At 49.3% G+C, this 18,596-nt stretch overlaps 1 long non-coding RNA gene across 1 annotated transcript; it reads left to right on the forward strand.

The window, feature by feature from the left end:
• The first annotated feature begins 10,390 nt into the window (after window positions 1-10,390).
• Window positions 10,391-16,845, forward strand: LOC105746175 (uncharacterized). Its single transcript, XR_001118642.4, has 4 exons — window positions 10,391-10,642; window positions 10,783-10,826; window positions 11,838-11,962; window positions 12,388-16,845. It is a non-coding gene; the product is annotated as an uncharacterized lncRNA (long non-coding RNA).
• Window positions 16,846-18,596: the final 1,751 nt, after the last annotated feature.

Genomic DNA, 18,596 nt, shown 5'->3' on the forward strand with positions numbered 1-18,596 from the left:
CCTCCGGCTGCCCCTCCTGTCGCTGTGCTCTGGCCTCCTCACACACAGCGGAGGTGTCTCTGTAGCGGCCGGGTGCCCACGGCACCCGCCCTGGGCCCCGGGGAATGGGGGCCGCACTCCTGCCGCGCGGCTCTGCAGGCAGCAGCCCCGCAGGACCCACAGCGGCTCCAGGGGCAGTGCTGGCAGCACCGTGGGCCGCTCCGGGCCCCTCCGGGCCGGCCTGCACTCATCTACGGCTGTCTCCTGGCAGCCACCTGCGGGGCTTTGCTGGCCCAGCCCTGGGGGGTCTTGTCGGAACGCTGTCCCCAGGACACCTTGGCAGGCAGGTCGTGCCAGGAAGGGGGCCGGATGGAGTCAGTGGACAGGCAGGGGGCAAAGAGGCGCTTGAGGGCTTGCTGGCAGGATGGCAGAGAATATTTGGGTGGGATCCTCAGACACTGAGCACACCCCTTAGCTGAATGGGTGTGACGTGCATGCTTCCGTCTACAACCACCCTCAGAGGTGGGGGCGGTTATCTCTAGCCACAGATGAGGCACCTGGAACTCAGGCCTCCTCCACTGCTAGCCTACCATCCCGCAGACACAGACCTAGGCCAAGGAGACCAGGCAGGTCCCAGACAAGTGAACGAGTGAATGCGGCGGGAGTGGGGTGGGCACTGGCCCGCAGGCGCTTCTCAGTTCCCGCTGATTGTCACCAGGTGGGAATGTAGCCTCAGGATTGCAAGATCTTTGTTTTTTCCAGAGAAGCTCAAAATCTGGATTTTTTTTTTAACATGTAAAATTACCCATTTTTTACTGTTGGCAACTAATTTAACTTCTTTTAAAATGTCTGGCGGGCTAAACAGAACACATTCTTGGGCTGGACTCTGTACCAGGTTGCCAGTTTGCAGCCTTGGACCCACACATTGCCTCTAAGATGCCAGTAACGCTGGAATTAGCCCCCACCCTTCGCACATAAGAGCCTCACAATGCATGAAAGTTTACCGTTAGAAATTCACTCTTTTGGATTCATCTCTCCTCCTGGGCTGGATCACACACAAAAACAAATCTACACTAAGGAATTAGTGAGGAATTATTTACATCAGATTCTTCATTATTTTTCATGTTTTTATGTGTTTTTTTAATTTTAATTTGTTATTTTATACATCAGATTCTACCTTGAGTTTTGGGGATATAGGATATAACTTGACAAAAACAGATAAACTCTCACCCCTCATGGAACTTATAATCTAATTGGACAGACAGGCCATTGGGATAAATTTGTAAAATATATAATATGCTAGCTGTAAGTGCTAAGGACAAAGGTAAAGCAGAAAGGAGGGCTTGAGAAGTTCCATGAAGGTATTGCAATTTTGTATAGGGTAAGCAGAGACAGCGTCAGTGAGAAGGTGAGTTTGATTAAGACCTGAAGGAGGGGGAGAGAGTGTGGGAAGGACTTTCCAGGGGGAGGGAATGCCATACAAAGGTCCTGAGGCCCGGAGGAGAGTGCTGGAGTGGTTGAGAAAAAGGAAGGAGCCAGAGTGCCTGGGCAAAGAGAGTGAAGGGGCCAGGGGCCATCCAAGTCAAGAGCAGACCAGAGCGGAGAAGCCAGAGCGCCTGCGGCTTTGGGTTTTACTGAGTGAGAGAGGCAGCCAGTGGAATTTGAGCAGAGGATTAACAGGATCACTCTTGCTGCTGTGTTGAGATAGACTGAAAAGAGGCAAGGGAGGAAGCAGGACTCATTTAAGAGGCTACTGAAGTATCTGGATGAGGGAATGACATGGCTGGGGCCAGGGCGGGGTGAAGTAGGGAGAAGTGGTCAGATTCTGGATGTGTTTTCTAGGTAGACCCAGTGGTGTGCTGGTAAGGGTTTCACCGGTGGTGCCTGAGTTCCGGGGCATAAATACTTCCAACATGACTGATTTCAAGCTAGTAAGAGGATGTCAACTGTCTTGCACGTTACTATTTATTTAGATGGGGAGGAATAAGATGGGATTAGGTTTGGGGAAATCACCAGGGGTCTCAGTTTGGGCATTATAAATTTGAGAAGCCCATTAGATATCCAAATGTAAAAGCTGAATAGTTATTTGAATATACAACACTGGAGTTCAGGAAAGAGGTATACCCTGGAGCTATAGATGTGGGAGTCATCTGAATACATATGGTATTAAAAGGCAAAACCTCATCGAGATTATCCAAGAAAAGACTATATGTAGAAAATCTCTTAGATGACCAAGGACTGAGCCTGGAAACTCTGACATTAAGGCAATTTCTAGTTTTCCAAGGGTTTTCTTTTTTTAATCAATTTTGCTAATCCTCTCAATCACTATTACATTAATATTTACTTGTATTATTTCCTTTCTTCTAGTTTCTTTGAGTTTCATTTTCATTTTTCTTCTTTTCCTAATGTCTGATGAGGAATGTTTATCTCATTAATTTTTAGCCTTTCTCTTCCTATTATATGCATTTTAAGGCCAGAACTTTTCCTCTAAACGCTACTTTAGCTGCATCTCACATATTTTATATGTAATATTTTCCTTATTATTCATGTCAAGATATTTTCTAAAGTCCACTATGATTTCTTCTTGATGCATGAGTTATTCAGAACTATGTATCTTAGTTCTAAGCATATGTTTTCTAATTAATTTCCAGAGTAATTGCATCATGATCAGAGAGTATGCTTTGTATGACTCCAATTCTTTGAAATTTTTTGAGATTTGCTTTATGACCCAGTACATTGTTGTACCAAACACCTCTAATTTACAACCTTTCAGCCTCTACTCTGAGTTCAAGCTACAGCTGTACTAGATATTTCCATAAGAGTTTTTCTACCTTTTTTTTTAGGAGGTACTGGAGATTGAACCCAGGACCTCATACATGGGAAGCAGGCTCTCAGCCACTGAGATATGTCCACTCCCCAATGAGAGTTGGTTTTTTCATTCGTTTGTTTGTTTTTAGGAGAAACTGAACACAGGACCTCATACATGGGAAGCAGGCGCTCAACCACTTGCTGTATCTGCTTCCCTACATAAGAGTTTTGACTCATCTCAAGATGAGAGCCTCTTGCATCAAACATGCCAGTTATCTTTATCTTTCATTTTCTGCCCCATGGTTTTTTGATATTGCAGACATTGTTGGGGATTTGCCTTTCAAGCACACATGCAGAGGCCAGATGTGCAGGGGAGCTAATGTCCCCAGGAACAAATCTCAACCAGTGGGAGATGAAAGTCAATGGACAAATACTTCTCCTGGTCCTCCTGAGGTGGATACTTTGAGGAGCATTACATTTGTCCCTCAGTAGGTCCCAGTTGGGATCCAGCCCTAGCTACTCTCAATGGCGACATTGGTATCATACCCTTATATTAGCTTTCCTCCTTCCTTCCCTCTACCTCCACCCCCACCCAGTCCTTTGTTTCTGCTCCCTGGATTACCTTCCAAGTAAACTACCTGCACACAAGTCCTTGACCCAGGCTTTGCTTCTGGGAGGAACCCAAGCTAAGATGAACATCCGTTTTTGTCATCATTTCATATATGCTTGACATGAGCATGTATTTTGCAGTTGTTGGTTGCAGAGTTCAGGATATGTCCATTGCTGGCTGTTCAGATCATATTTCCTTACTGACTTTTTGTCTGCCTGTTCTATTAGTTGCATATTTACTATTTCTTCTTGTTCTGTCAGTTTTGCTTTATATCATGTGAGGTTTTATTATTTGGTGTATTCAAATTTTAAATTGTAAAATAAATTTTTAAAAAATTGTTTCTTCTTGGTAAATTGGAACTTTTATCATTGTGTAACGATCTTCTTTAACTCTAGTAATATTTCTACAACCCTATACTTACAGCCTTTCTGTATCCTTATATATTAGATACATCTCTTATAAAAAATTAAGATTTAAAAATTCTAATATGATAATTTTTGTCACTGAACTGAAGCATTACTGTATATTTACTGATATCATTTGTGCTTATTTTTGTCCCACTTATTCTGTTTCTTTTTCTCCCCTTTCCTGCCTTTGGATTGACTTTTCAAAATTATTTTATATTTTCCTCTAGTAGTTTAGAAGTAATATGCTTCATTTCTTTTATTTATTTATTTTATTTATTTCTCTCCCCTTCCCCACTGCCCTCAGTTGTCTACTCTCTGTGTCCATTCGCTGTGTGTTCTGTGTCCGCTTGTATTCTTGTCAATGGCACCAGGCATCTTTGTCTCTTTTTGTTGCATTATCTTGCTGCATCAGCTCTCTGAGTGTGTGGCACCACTCCTGGGCAGGCTGCACTTTTTTCGTGTGGGGTGGCTCTCTTTATGGGGTGCACTCCCTGAGCGTGGGGCTCCGCTATGCACCCCTGTGTGGCAGGGCACTCCTTGAGCACTTCAGCCTGCGTGTGGGCCGGCTCCACACGGGTCAGGAGGCCCTGAGTTTGAACCCTGGACCTCCCATGTGGTAGGTGGACGTTCTGTCCATTGAGCTAAATCCGCTTCCCTCATTTCTTTTTAGTGGCTACTTGAGAAAGTATAATATATTTATTTTATTTATCAGTCTATGGTTCTTTAATAACTTACGATATTTTAGAACACTATCATTTTCATACTATTCTATTGTTTCTAGGTATTTTAATTTTTAAAAAAATCTCCTTAGACATTATTATTACTGTTTTATGCATTCAATGTTCATTCATACTTACATATTTGCCATTTTATTTGCTCTTCATTCTTTCTTGCCTCACAGACCTTCCATCTGGGATCATTTTTCATTGGTCTGAAGTTACTTAGAATTTTCTTTAGTGAGAATCAGCTGGTAGAAAACTCTCTTTTGTTTGTTTGTTTTACTTTGTTTTTATTATCTGAAAGCATCTATATTTCACTTCATTCTTGAAGTGTATTTTTCTTGAGAAAAGAATTTTGTTGACCAGTTATTTTCTTTGAACATATTGATTTTTTTTATTTTATGATAATCTGTCTTTTTTCCTCTGAATGTTTTTAATAGTTTTCTTTGTGTTTTAGTTTACTAAAGTTTCAATATGATTTGTGGGTATGGATATCTTTTTATCCTGCTTGAGATTAATTTGTCTTCTTACATGCTTTGTTATCTTTTATTGGTTCTGGAAAATTCTCAGCTGTTATCTTTTCATGTATGACCTCTAACACAATTTATTTCTCCTATTTTTTTAGGGTTTCAATTAAACATATGTCTGTTCTTCTCACTTGATCCTCTATGTTTCTTAACTTTGATAGTTTCCATCTTTCTGTCATTCTGTGCTAAATTTTGGATAATCTCTCTTCTAGTTCACAAATTCTTTTCAGTTGAGTATTTTGATATTTTATTTTTATTAATTGAATTGATTACTTTTAGAGGTTTGAATTGGTCCTTTTCTAAGCATAAGTCATTTGTTATAGTTTTTTATTAACTGCAAATTTTTCAAACTTTTTTTTATTTCTCTAAACACAGTAATCATAATTGCTTCATAGTCTGGGTCTAATAGTTAAAAATCTGAAATTTTTGCAGGTTAGTTTCTCCTATTTGTTGTATCCATTAGTTCTTATTCATGGTGTCTATTCCCTTCTATATTTGGTTATTTTTTTGTTTGCTGCTCATTATACTTGAAAACTAATTTGGTGGGGGAGCAGATGTGGCTCAAGTGGTTGAGTGCCAGCCTACCACATGGGAGGTCCCAGGTTCTGTTCCTGGTGCCTTCTGAAAAAAACAAAAACAAACAACAAGCAAAACAAACAAAAAAACAACTCAGGGATGCCGATGTGGCTCAGTGGTTAAGCAACAGCTTCCCACATAAAAAGCCCCAGGGTTCAATCCCTTGTCCCTAGTACCTCAAAAAATAATAGTAAAAATTTGAGACATAAGGGATGAAGGTAACTTCATCCAGAGAAGCACATTTGTTTTATTTGCTTTTTACTTTTTTATTTTTTTTTAGGCACTGGACACAGGGATTGAGTCTGGATCTCATATGTGGGAAGCTGATGCTCAACCACTGAGCCACATCAGCTCCCCTGAGTTGGTTTTTGCATTTGTTTGCTTATTGCTCATTTTTTTTGTTTTTAGGAGACACCAGGGACCAAACCCGGGACCTTGGCAAGTGGGAAGCAGGTGCTCAACTGCTTGAGCCATATCTGCTCCCCTTTTTATTTTGTTTTGTGTTTTGCTTGGGCTAAGCACGTGTGGGCTGTACTAGTCTGAAACCCCCTTAAATAAAGGTCAAGTTTCCTGGACCACCCAGTGATAAGAACGCTGCCAAATTGTTAGCAAGATGATATAATTTTGGCCCACCTTTACCTTGAGGGTATAGTCCTTTGGGATCCTTGCTTATCGAGGGGGATGTCCCTATCTTCTTCAAGCCCTGAGCTCTGATTTCTATCCTCTTTGCCCTTGCAAGCATCAAAACAAAAGTTCATATTTACTAGGATTAGCAATTATCCTCAGTTTCTGTCTCAGGGGCTTCCATTTTTCCCTTCGATTTGGCCTACCTGTTTCTTTCTCTCTTACTATCTCTTTTGTTAGTTCTTGTTTTTTAGAATTAAAAAAAAATAACCTATCAATTTTGTTTTTAATGATAGGATTGGTCCAAATAAACTAGTCCATCATTGCAGAAAATTGGAAATCCCACTGAATAGTTTTAAGCTGAATGGGAAGTGGAGGGAGGTGATATAACCCGAATCTTTTAGGGGTGATGGAAATCTTTTACATCTCAATTGGGGTGGTGGGTACATGAGTATATACATTTGTCAAGCCTCATCAAACTGTACACTTAAAGTGGGTGCATTTTATTGTATGCAACTTATAACTCAAAAAGTAGATTTAAAAAGTAAGGAGGGAAGCGGACGTGGCTCAACTGATAGAGTGTCCACCTACATGTGGGAGGGTCCAGGGTTCTATACCCAGGGCTTCCTGGCCCATGTGGTGAGCTGGCCCACACAAAGAGCTCCATGAAAGGAGTGCCATGCCACGCAGGGGTGTCCCCCGCGAAGGGGAGCCCCATGCACAAGGAGTGCGCCCCTCAAGAAGAGCCGTCCTGTGTGAAGAAAGTGCAGCCCACCCAGGAGTGGCATCACACACACGGAGAACTGACACAACAAGATGACGCAACAAAAAAGAGATGTAGTTTCCCAGTGCCACCAAGAGTGCAAGTGGACACAGAAGAACACACAGCGAGTGGACACAGAGAGCAGACAATGGGGGGGGGAGGGATGGGGACAGAAATAAACAAAATAAATCTTTTTAAAAAAATTAAAAGTAAGGAAAAAAATCTCTGTTGATGAAAATGCTTATAGAGGGAAAGAGGCCCTGCTGGTCCCTTGTTCAGGGAGTCCAGAGCCCACAGTGGGGCTTAGAGACTGGGAGTGGGACGGGGAGGGGGGCGTAAAGGAGGGAAACTCCCAGGGGGGAAGCTGCAAAAGGAGCAGGCTTTGAGCCAACCCCATGGGCAAGGGATGAGGGAAGGGACGCGGGTCTTGGTGGTGGGTGGGTTGAGGTGGGACCAGAGAGCTGAACTGAGCCGGAGCAGGGCGAGAAGAGGCGCCCGCAGCTCTGGGAGGCCCTAGCGGAGGGGAACAGAGCTGCGGAAGAGAAGCAGCCAGCACCGATGACTTCATCCTGCTGCAATGTGGCGGCTAATGGATTTCATATCCCCTCCCTGAGCTCAGCCATAAGAGAGGCTCAGAGACTTGCGGAGAAAGGAAGAAGCCGGGAGCAGGGAAGGGAGAAGAAACGGAGCAACTGGGCAGTCAGAGGGAGAGGAAGAGGGAGAAAATGGAGGGTTAAGTGAAGGAGGGAGAGGGGGCTAGGAAAGGAAGGGAGGAAGAGAAGAGGGAGTGCATGGGGAAAATAGAAGAAAGGATGGGTGCGAGGAAAATGGTCTCGAGTCGACAGGAATCAGGGTATGGCAGCCTCCACGAACCAGATTACCCTTTCACCCGCTTTGGCAGCGAGGGGGGCGCTCATAAATCTGGTCTTGGGGCTGGCCGGCTTCCCCTCAGTCCCCCAGGCTTTCCCTCCCTCCTGCCCACGTCCCCCACGCCTCACCACCTCCCCTCTTTTTTGCCTCCAGAACAAATAGGAGAGAGGGTGGCCGCCTGCCCAGAGAGCTACTGCTCTCAGAAGGAGCCTGACAGATGAGTAATGCTAGTAATGTAATTGTGCTAAAGACAACACCCCACCGTTTACCAAGCACCTGTCTCCAAGGAGCCCAAAGCTATCTTCAAATCCAAGTTCCGCTTCAGACGGGACAGGAGGCGCGTCAATAAGGATCTGCGGATAGAAAAGGAGCCTGAATTCCAGCATAAGAAAGGCAAATTAGACCCAAGGAAGAACTTTCTGGCAAGATCATTTCTGCTTGAAGTGCTTAGCTGACAACGCTGGGGGAAATGAAGGCATGGTGGAGTGGAGAGCCTAAATTTCTGGGGACCTCTAACGCAAGCGGAGCCCCCACTGCCCTGGGCCGCCTTGCCCCCACTCCCCACACCACCCTTTGCTAACTCCACAGCCTTTCCTTGAGCCCTGGCCCATGGAGCAGACAGGCAAGGCTGCCAAACACCTTCCAAAACATGTTTTGCCTTTTTGCCTTCATTCTGTGGCTTGGCTCAACTGGGCCTGAAAATTCCCCACACCTGGGGTGGGCCAAGCTGGGACGCTCCACTGCTCTGTCCTTGAAACGGCCTTATGGGATGGGGACAACGGCTCTGAGGCCCTGAGTTTTGCAAGGGGCAGCTTGCAGGGGACCGTACGGAGGGAGGGCCGTCAGGAGGGCAGGCGTAGGCTCCGCGGTCTAGATGCACAGCCCCTAACTCCAGGGCCGCCCGAGAACGGACACCCAGGCTGGTCTTCGCAGGCTGGGGCTGGCCACGCCAGTTCACCGCCCAGGGGTGCTTAGATGGGGGCAGTACATTTGTACCCCCGTAAATGACTTCCCCAGCTCTCTGCCCTTGGCCTGAGCTCCCTTGGCTAAGTCCCCTGCCGATGGACTCGAGGCCAGTGTAAACACTACAAAGGAAAAGCGGCGTCTCTTGGCGAAGGTGTCTCATAACAACGCTCTGGATCCCTTAGCAGTGCTGTTCCATGAGCTACAACCATAAAAAAAATTTATCCTTTTGTCTTTATCCTTTACAAAGGTACATACCTTTGGGGTCAGGCAGTCGTTAGGGGACTCGGTGGCCTTGATCGTCCTGTTTTAGGTCGTGGGTCAGCTCTTAAAGGAGAAGAAAGCAAGTCCCCTTGCTTGCTCCATCCATCACTCACAACGGTCCCAAAGACCCCCTGCCCCTCCCCGGGCACTGAGGAGGGGGAACAAGGATGAAGCCAAGCAGGGCGGCTCTTCCCCGCACCAGCAGCTCGGAGAACCTTCTCTCAGAGACCCAGTCCCTGCCTTGGGCATCTCAACCTGCTGGAGCTCCCTGTCTGCAGATGGAGTCAAGCCCCAAGCAGAGGGAACGCAGAAAGACCCGGAACAACTATAGGCAAATGTGGGCGTGGGAGGCAGAGTAAGCTGTGGGAGCAGAGGCGCCGGACAGGTCTTCTGGGGGGGCACCTTTCCTGGAGAAGGGGGCTCTCCCAATTTCTGGGGCAGAATGGTGGGTGGGCTCTCTGGAGCCCCAAGCCTGGGCGGGGGGGGGCGGGGGGCTGACAGCTACCACCCGGCTTGTGCTCTCTCCCTCAGCGCTGGGTCGCCCTGCCACAGAAGCCCCCAGAAGCAGGCAGGAGTCCGCGCCTTTTTGAGGCATTGCTGGCGACATCCTGCAGTAGCAGTTCCGAGCCCAGGAAGCCAAGGAGGGAGAAAACAGCCGAGGACGTTTGCGGTTTTGGTATTTGCCTCCAGCTGGGTCCTTTCGCTTGGCCGGCCGAGGTGGGAGGCTCACAGGCTCGGAGGGGAGCCGCTGGGCAGCCACGTGGCCGGGCCCCCGAGTCCTGTGATTTGGCCGCGAACAAGGCCAGGGCTGTGCCGGCGGCGGAGGGGCCCTGGGGTGAGGGAAGGGAGAGCAGGCCCCACTGCCGCGCTGCAGGCCAACCAGCCGTTTTCCCAGCCTGGGCCCACAGAGCTGAACAGGAGACCTAGAGAGAGAGGGGGAGACCTAAAGAGAGGGGGGGGACCTAAAGAGAGGGGGGGGAGAACTAAAGAGAGGAGGGGGAGACCTAGAGAGAGGGGGGGAGACCTAAAGAGAGGGGGGAGACCTAAAGAGAGGGGGGGAGACCTAAAGAGAGGGGGGGAGACCTAGAGAGAGAGGGGGAGACCTAAAGAGAGAGGGGGAGACCTAAAGAGAGGGGGGGAGACCTAAAGAGAGGAGGGGGAGACCTAAAGAGAGGGGGGCAGACCTAAAGAGAGAGGGGCAGACCTAAAGAGAGGGGGCCACGGGGGTGGGAGGAGTGGGCGGCGGGGAAAGCGCTGGGAGTTGTGCTGTTTCAGTACAGGCCAGGAGCCAGGCCTCCGGAGACCAGGGTTCCAACCTGACACCAGGCACAGCGGGGCAGGGACCAGCCGTATTCACGACGTGTTGACCGACAGTCCAAACACTCCTGGATGATAGCTCAGAGCCTGGGGGTTACCAGTCACTCTCAAGCCACGAGCTAGCATGGATGTTGGAGCCAGGCGGCCTGAGTTCACACCTAGCCCTGGAACTTGTCCGCTGTATCATACCTTGTGCTTGTTTCCTTACCTCTCCTGTGAGTATCGTAATGATAGGATTTCCTCCTGGGGTTGTTATGAGGCTTAATGACTAATGCATTGTAAAGCACGTGTATGGCACATAGTAGGCCCTTGGTGTTAGCTGTTTTGACCATTATCATGTATCTGCTGTTGTCAGAAGCTGGATTTCTCCCTGGGAGACCCTCCAACACCACTGAGGAGGTAAATATAGAAAAGAACGCTGCAGTAAGTTCAGTAACAGAACTTTTGGCTAGGGGAACCCAGGTGAGGGTAAACTGACTGGGAACCAGGGAGAGCTTCACAGAGGAGGTAATGTTTATTTGGGCCTTGCTGGGTGAATAGGAGTTCACCGAATAGGGAATAACTGGAAGAAGGACATCTGAACCTGCATTTGTAAAGGCATAAGGACAGGAAAACCTTGAGTACCACAATCCCACGAGGCTGGTTCTTGGGTTCTGGTGGAAGGGTGAGAAGAAATGAGAATGTCAGGGGCCATGAGTGTCAGGCTAAGGCGTTGGAATTTCATTCTGTAAACAACAGAGAGACCAGACCGAATTTTAAGTGAGGGAATTACATGGCCAGGTTTGTGTTTTGGGAAATAACGCACTTGGTTGATCATGGAAAATAGATTAGAAAGTGAGAAGGCTGCGGCAGTAAAAACCAGTTAGGAAGACTTTGCAATGACCCGGGCAAACACAAAGGCACAGAAGCTGTTCTAGTGCTTCCAGGCTCACTGCCGAACTGCCACTGAGGCGGGGGTGCAGGACACTGAACAGCTCCTGTGTGCCACAACTGTGCCAGGTCCTGGTGCTCCAAATGGGAATCAGATTCGGCACAGGCCCAGGGGAGCTGGGAGAAGAGCAGGCAGGGGGACAGAGGAGGGCAGCGAAGAGGCACGGGTCCTGGGCTGGACATACCCTGGGGACTGCTGCACATGGACAGAGTGGCCATCGCTCCCCAGGGTTGAAGAGGGGAGCGCGGCCTGGAGAGGCATCCAGGGAGATGCAACCCCCGGGGAAGGAGGCCTTCCTGGACTGAAGGAGCAGGGGGCAAAGACTAGGAGATGAGAACTAGCTTGGGGCATGCCAGTTGCTGTGGGATGGTCACAGGCTGGGGGTCGAGAGGTCAAGGAATGAGGTTGGAGAGGTAAGCGGGGCACAGGGCGCGGAGAGGCGCCAAGGTCACGCCGGGGCCCTCGGCTCCCTTCTGTAGGCCTGTAGTTCTCAGTCAAGCCTGCGGATTGGAGAGCTGGTGGGGACAGCCTTTCAATACAGATCTGCGGGAATCAGCGTCTCTGCGGAGGAGCCCCAGGCACGGGTCATTTTGAGTAGCCTCAGGTGAGTCTGACATGCACCGTGGACCACAAATATGGCCACGGGGACAGGGCCCGCCTGATCCAGGCCTTAAGAAGAGCTGGGGTATCACACGGAAGCATGGTGTAAATAATAGGTGGCATATGGGAATGCCGTGCTCTCTGCATGGTCTTTCCATAAACCCGTAACTTCTGTAGTAATAATTATAGTAATACGAAGACCTAGGTGGAGGGTGGAGAGCAGGGGTGTGTGGGGGGAGACCTGAGGCCAGGAGTCCCGGTAGGAAGCCACAGCAGTGGTCCAGGCTCTGGGGAAAGCAGTGCAGCGACAGGAGAGAAAAGGCCGGTTTTAAAAGCCACTGAGGAAGGAGGACTGACCAACTTGGGGAGGCCATATGGGTGGGGGCTTAAGAGCGAGAGGAGTTGAGTGTAACTTCCTATTTATTTTAGGGACAAGAAACAAAAGCCTAGATAAGTGGTTCTCAAAAATCAAGTATGAGGATCTCGTCGATATAATTTTTTAAAAGTATGTGATGGCATTTGGACTTGAATGAAAATAAAATACCTAATGGCATGAAGCTGTATGGAATTAGAGAGGATTTTAAAGAACTTGTACTGTATTCGTCACACCAGCATGGAGATAGACCAGCAAGAGCATTGGCAGCCGAAAGACCTGGATTCGAGTCTTCTCTCCGCTGTTACTAGATGTGTGACCTCGGGCACCTTCTTTCCCTGCCTGTGCCTCAGTCTCCTCACTAGAAAATGAGGATTATGCTACATGAGCTGGTATGCACATGTTTAGAAGTGTTTAGAAGAGTTCTTGGCAATGAACTTCAGCTATTGTTGTTACTACTGTTCCATTTAAAGGGGATGAGTGGTGCCCGTGTGATGTGGGCCCCTCTCAAGGTCAGGTGCGGGGGTCCCTGGCAGGGCTACCTTGCTCGTTCCCTGCTTGTAACACGGGGCGTGGTTGACTGCACGTACCCCAGGCTGCTCGTGGCCACAGGTGGCCGTGTGACTGTGTGAGGCAGTGTCAGTACCCAGCAGCCCGTGGATGACACAGAGCAGGATGATATTGGTGGTTTACTCAGAATTAGACCTGGAAGCTGATATTAGATCCAGGTGCCAAGGTTTGCAAAAGGAAATGTTTTACAACATAAAATTAAGTTAGACTGGAGTTTCAGGATGATATGACTGTGGGGCACAAGAGGCACCCCAGAACCTAGGAGGACCTCACCTTGGAAGGCAGAAGGTCATCGCCACTCACCTGTGCCAGCTCCTCGAGGACCTGGGGACTCTGGAAGCCGTGCTTGCTGAGCATCCCCCCCACCGGGCAGCCTAGTAGCCCCAGCTGACAGTGCGTCCGTCACCCTGGACACCAAGGTCTATTACATCTCTGTATCAGCAGGGTCATTTTCACCAAGTCTCCAGCCCAGCGCACTCTCTGCAGAACTGCTCAGGTGCTCCACAAGTTGACAATCCCTGCACAGGATCGTGGACAATGAGCGGAAGTGGATTTGTCCCCGGACCAGATGTGCTCACTGTGTGGCGGATGGATGAGTTCGATTTTCTCCTTCCCTGTCTTTTCCCCCCTCCCTTCCTCTCCCTGAAGCAGGCAGACCAGTTCTAGGCTGCCTGCTTCAGGGGAGGCAGGAAAGGGAAGCAGCCTACAGGATCTTTGGCTTCATTTTTTGCAAGCATGAGCCCGTGGGGGGTTCTCTGCATTGACACAGTGTCCTGGCCAGAATTTAGGGGGTCAGGGAAACTTCTTCCCCCGCCCTGAGAAGAAATGGCCCCCGGCTGGGCTGGGTCCTGGGAGAGTGTGGGAGTTCTGTGGAGCATGAGAGGAGCATGAGAGAGGGGATGAGCCTGCTGCCCACTGGCAGAGTGCCAGGCAGCCAACAGGACTCCAGAGAGGAAGTGACAACACCCCAGAAGGTTTCTGTCCCCAAACGCAGCCTGGAAAGGGGCAGCAAGCAGCTGGGCCGGAAGAGGCCTTGCAGGCCAGGGGTGGGGGGGTGCCCAGCAGCACCGGGGGGCGGGGGGGTGGGGGGGGAGGTTAGCCATCTGTCCGCCCCCTCCCCCAGATGCCTCCCTGCCCTTGAGCTGCTGTGCAGCCCCCAGGGCTCACCAAGAAGGACTGAGGGGGAGTGTTCTACTGTCCCAGTGAAATGGGTGCACGAACCCAGGAATTAAGCTGAATTATGAACTGAGGCCTTTCTTTCTCTGTTGAGCTGATGGAGTGCAATTAATAGCCTGCCACAAAAAAATGAGAAAGCTGAGGCTCAGCGAGGACGAGTGAGGAGCTCAAGGTCACCTACCTAGCCTGGAGACAAGGCAGGGCCCAGACTGGAACTTGGTGAGACTCCCAGCCTGGCACTGCCCACCTTAGAAAGGAGGGACAATACAGCCCAAATATCCATCAAGAGGGGCTGGTCAGATAAAGATGAGGCCGAGCGATGTACCAATGTGGCGTGATCTAAAAGTGCATAGCTGCTTATGCTTACTGCTTGTATGTGCTTACTGCCCTGAATTTATCTGGCAGGACACAAGAAACTGGTACACTGCCTCCAGGAGAAATCTCTGGTGATGGGGAGACAGGCAGGGAAAGGAAACTTTTCCCTGTGCAACCTTATGTACATTTTGGCTTTTGAATCAAGGGAATATGTTGCCTATTCAAAAAATAATAGCATTGCGGGGGGGGGGGGGCGGGAGATAAATAAATAAAATAAATCTAGAAAAAAGACATTATTAAAAAAATAATGATAGCATTATTAAAAGCAAGTAACAGAGAATCTTTGTTCTCCTTAAACCCGATGAGACAGACTCTAACTGAGCACGCGGGTGTGCCAAGCCCTTGGTGGGTGCAGTGGGTTATGCCGTGGTGAACAGGGTGCTGTCTCTGCCCTCCAGGGGCCCATTCACCCCAGGCCACCCAGGCCTCCCAGGCTGCTGGTGGGATTAGCGACCACAAGCCTCCCACAGCCTTTCCCGTGTTACGCATTTGCCCAGACCCCCAGCCGCCCAAAAGCTGTGAGCCTCCACTGGTGAGGGGTGAGGGTCCATCCCACGGCCAGCCTCTGGGGGGCCTGATGACCGGGGGCCATCTGAGCCCAACCCCCTTGGGCCCACACTGCTCCTTCCCGGCAGAGCCTTGGGACAGGGCGATGGGGAGGTGAGGAGCTGGAGGCACCTCCCTGCTGTATTTCCATGGCAAGAGTAGTATACAATCGTGCCCTTTCTTCTCTCACTCTAATCACTCACTGCTTTGCAAGGCAGCAATTACTGTGGGGGTCAAGTAAGAAGTGAGCCCCTAAGACAGGATTTCAGCCTGGGTGGAAAGTGTGCGTAGGTCCAGCCTTTCTGGAAACGTAGCTGAAACGCACCATACTGTAGTTCACCTCCCTCCCTGCATTTTCTGCCCCAACTGTGCTGCCCCTAGGCCTCTCCTAGGAGCAGGCCTGCATATCTGGACTTTCATCACGTGCCCCAGCATTCATATCAGACTGTCCTTGACACTACAAATATCCTCTGGCCAGGAAGAGATAGATCCCCCTTGGATGAAGTTGCACCACTGGTGTCCCCCAAGACTCTAGAAGGCAGGGGAAGCTCCTGAAGGAAGCACCCTGTCGTGGGGTCTGCTTCATGAAACCAGTGACTCACAAAGAGCTCTTTGGGCCTTCTTCTAATGATCCCCATGCCATCCTGGGTATGCCCTGGGAGGGAGGCTAGTACTGTCCAAGGAAACTTGGATGAGGAAACTGAGGCTCAGGCACTGTGGGACACCTGTTCATCTGTAGCTAGAGGGTAGGTGTGCTGGAATTTTAACCCAGGTGTCCTGATTCCAAGTCTCAGGCTTTCTGCCTACTGTAGATTGAAGCCTGCCCCCCACAAAGACAGGTTCAAGTCCTAACCCGCAGTCCTGTGGATGTGGACACATTCGTAAATAAGATCTTCGAAGACCCTAGTAGTTAATATGAGGCCAGGCTGAATCAGGGTGGGCCTTGATCTGATGTGACTGGGTCCTTATACGCAGAGGACATTTGGGCACAGCGAGCACGAGTGAGCAGGCAACAGATGGGAAGACGGGCATGTGACGGAGGCAGAGATTGAGTTGTGGATTGCCGCCAGTCACCACCGGACCCTGCAGACTTTAGCAGAGGCATGGCCTGGCTGACACCTGCACTGGGGACTTCTAACCACAAAACTGTGAGACAATAAGTTTCTGTTGTGAGTGCCAGCTAGTCTGTGGGACTTTGTTACAGCAGCCCTGGCAAAGTAAGACAGCATTGGCCAGCATGATACTGCTGGAAAACAATGTAGAGGTCTTTTAGTACAACCTTTCATTTACAAATGATGAGCTGAGGCACAGAGAGGGAGAGGAACAGTTCCAAGGCCACACAGCTTGTAAGAGACAAAGTGTCAAGACCTCCGCCTCCTGTCCCTTAGTCTGTAGCTCATTTTGTCTTCTGTCAAGGGGATAAGAAAGGCCTGATGGTTGAGATAACTTAATACCTTCTCCTTTCCAGCATCCCCAGTTTCTCCCAACACTCTTCCATTTCTCAGCTGCTGCCTCTTGACCAGGGGTTGTGAGCTCAGGTGTCTTCAAGGACAGGCAGGTACAGAACTGAATGCCGGCGTCTAAGCCTAGACTCCAAGTGAAGACGTCTTTGAGCGATGGGGACTGTGTTGAACTGGGAGGTGCATGCCCTGACGAGAGGCATTCAAATCCAATGGGAAAAAAACAAAACCAATGCTTCAAACTATACCACTTGGGGTTTTAAGTGTGGGGGCAAAGATGAAACAAGATTGTTGGAGTTGGGTGTTAGGTATGGGGGTTATTAATATTAGTCTGTGTAGACGTGTAGATGTTTAAATCTTTCTATAATAAAAGTTTTTTAAAATTAATATGCTGTCAAAAAAATGGGTTCTCAAGCCATATCACACCCACAGACCACCAATTAGCAAAGCTCTGCTCTCGACGTTGCTGACTCTCTCTCTGCCCATCTCTTTCATTCCAATTCTCTCTGCATAGCCTGGGACGTGGGGGTGGGAGGGATGAGGAGGGAGGAAGGGAAACATACTGACCCTTGGGATTTGGATGGATCCCATAAAAACGGATGCAGGCCACCCCCCACACACCCCGCCAACACAGTCGGCTTATGTTCCTTGTGCCCTGTGCATCCCTCCGGCCCCTCGTCGGATCTCGTGCGCCCTTCTTGCACTCTGCTTTCATCCACCACACTAAGGAATACCAGCAAACCTAGGGTTTGAGGTTCTCAGCCTGCAGCCTCGGACAGGATCTGTTTGGATGAAAAACAAAGTGCTTGAGTGTCTGGCACGCCCATTGGTTAATGCGAGTCTGGAGAGCAGCTGTGCTGACTTCCAGGAAGGCCTCTCCGGCAGGGTGCGGGGAGTGCATGTTTTGGGTGGAAAGGGGGTAGGAAAAGAATGTGTGGGTTTTATTTTTCCTCCTTTTCTCGGGCTAGTTACCATTCACCACCATCCCTCTCCTGCACACTCCTATCGTGCCAGTTTACCAAGTGCTTTCACATTTGAGTCATTTGATCTTCCCAACCCTGTGAGGTAGGTGTTATCCCATTTTACAGATGAGAACACTGAGGCTCCCCATGATCAACTTGCCCAGGTTCATACTGCCTGGGAGCAGCAGAACCCAGAGCTGTGGGTCCTCATTTTCATCCCTTTTCTTCTACTCCAGATTGAGGGGGTAAGGGTTTTTTGCCTTGCAGCTGTCCGTGGACCTGAGAGTAGAAAGAGTAATTATCACTGAGTTTTCCAAGTAGTCAACTGAGGGCAGCAGGAAGTTTTGATGGGCTGCTATTTAACTGCAAGTGTGTTGTTTTCTAATTGAGGAGCATTATTGGAACTAATGATACTGCTTGGATGGGTCATCTGGGGATGTTGACATGAAGAGGGAATATTTGTATTTCCTCATGCACTGTGTGTGTGATGACCAGCCAACACCCAAATCTCACCTACGTGTGACATGGAGAAGCTGAAAGAGGACACACACTGTCCACAATGACTTTGGGTCTTATATCAAATCTGAATTCAGCCTTTACTTGGCTGGGTGACCCCAGGACAGACTTTCCCCTCTCTCTCGTCCTCAGAACCTCAGAGCAACTTTCTGGCAGCCAGACCAACACTCTCTCCCATGGCATACAGGGACGCTCCACGCCCTCAGCAACCTCCTAGAGAAGGGGACAGCAGCTGGCTTGTCACTGCTCAGAGGAAACATCCCCAAGCCCTCACTGACTTGGAACTTCAATACACGGGAGTCACAGACATCAGAAGCAAGATCCTTGTTAGGAAGAGGGAATAAACAGCTAGCACAGGACCCAGACACCCAGCCCCAGGCTGGACAGAGGTTGCTTTTCATACCTTTTTCCCCTATTAATTTGGCATGTTTTCCAAACGTGGGTCAAACAATCCCCCTCCAGAAGCAGCAGCAGCAGCAGGAAATGTTATTAGCAACAAACCCGTTAGTGGGCATGGTGTGTGGATGAAGTCTTTGGGAGGTTTGGCTGCCAAATAAAGACTTTATTGTGGTCATTCCTCTTTTCCCAAGTTCCCTCCCTCCCTCGGCTCCCTCCTCCCCTCCTTTTCCCCTCCCTTCCCTCCCCCTAACCTAACCTCCC

This window comes from Dasypus novemcinctus, chromosome 13, assembly GCF_030445035.2.
Source record: "Dasypus novemcinctus isolate mDasNov1 chromosome 13, mDasNov1.1.hap2, whole genome shotgun sequence".
Classification (NCBI taxonomy): Eukaryota; Metazoa; Chordata; class Mammalia; order Cingulata; family Dasypodidae; genus Dasypus; species Dasypus novemcinctus.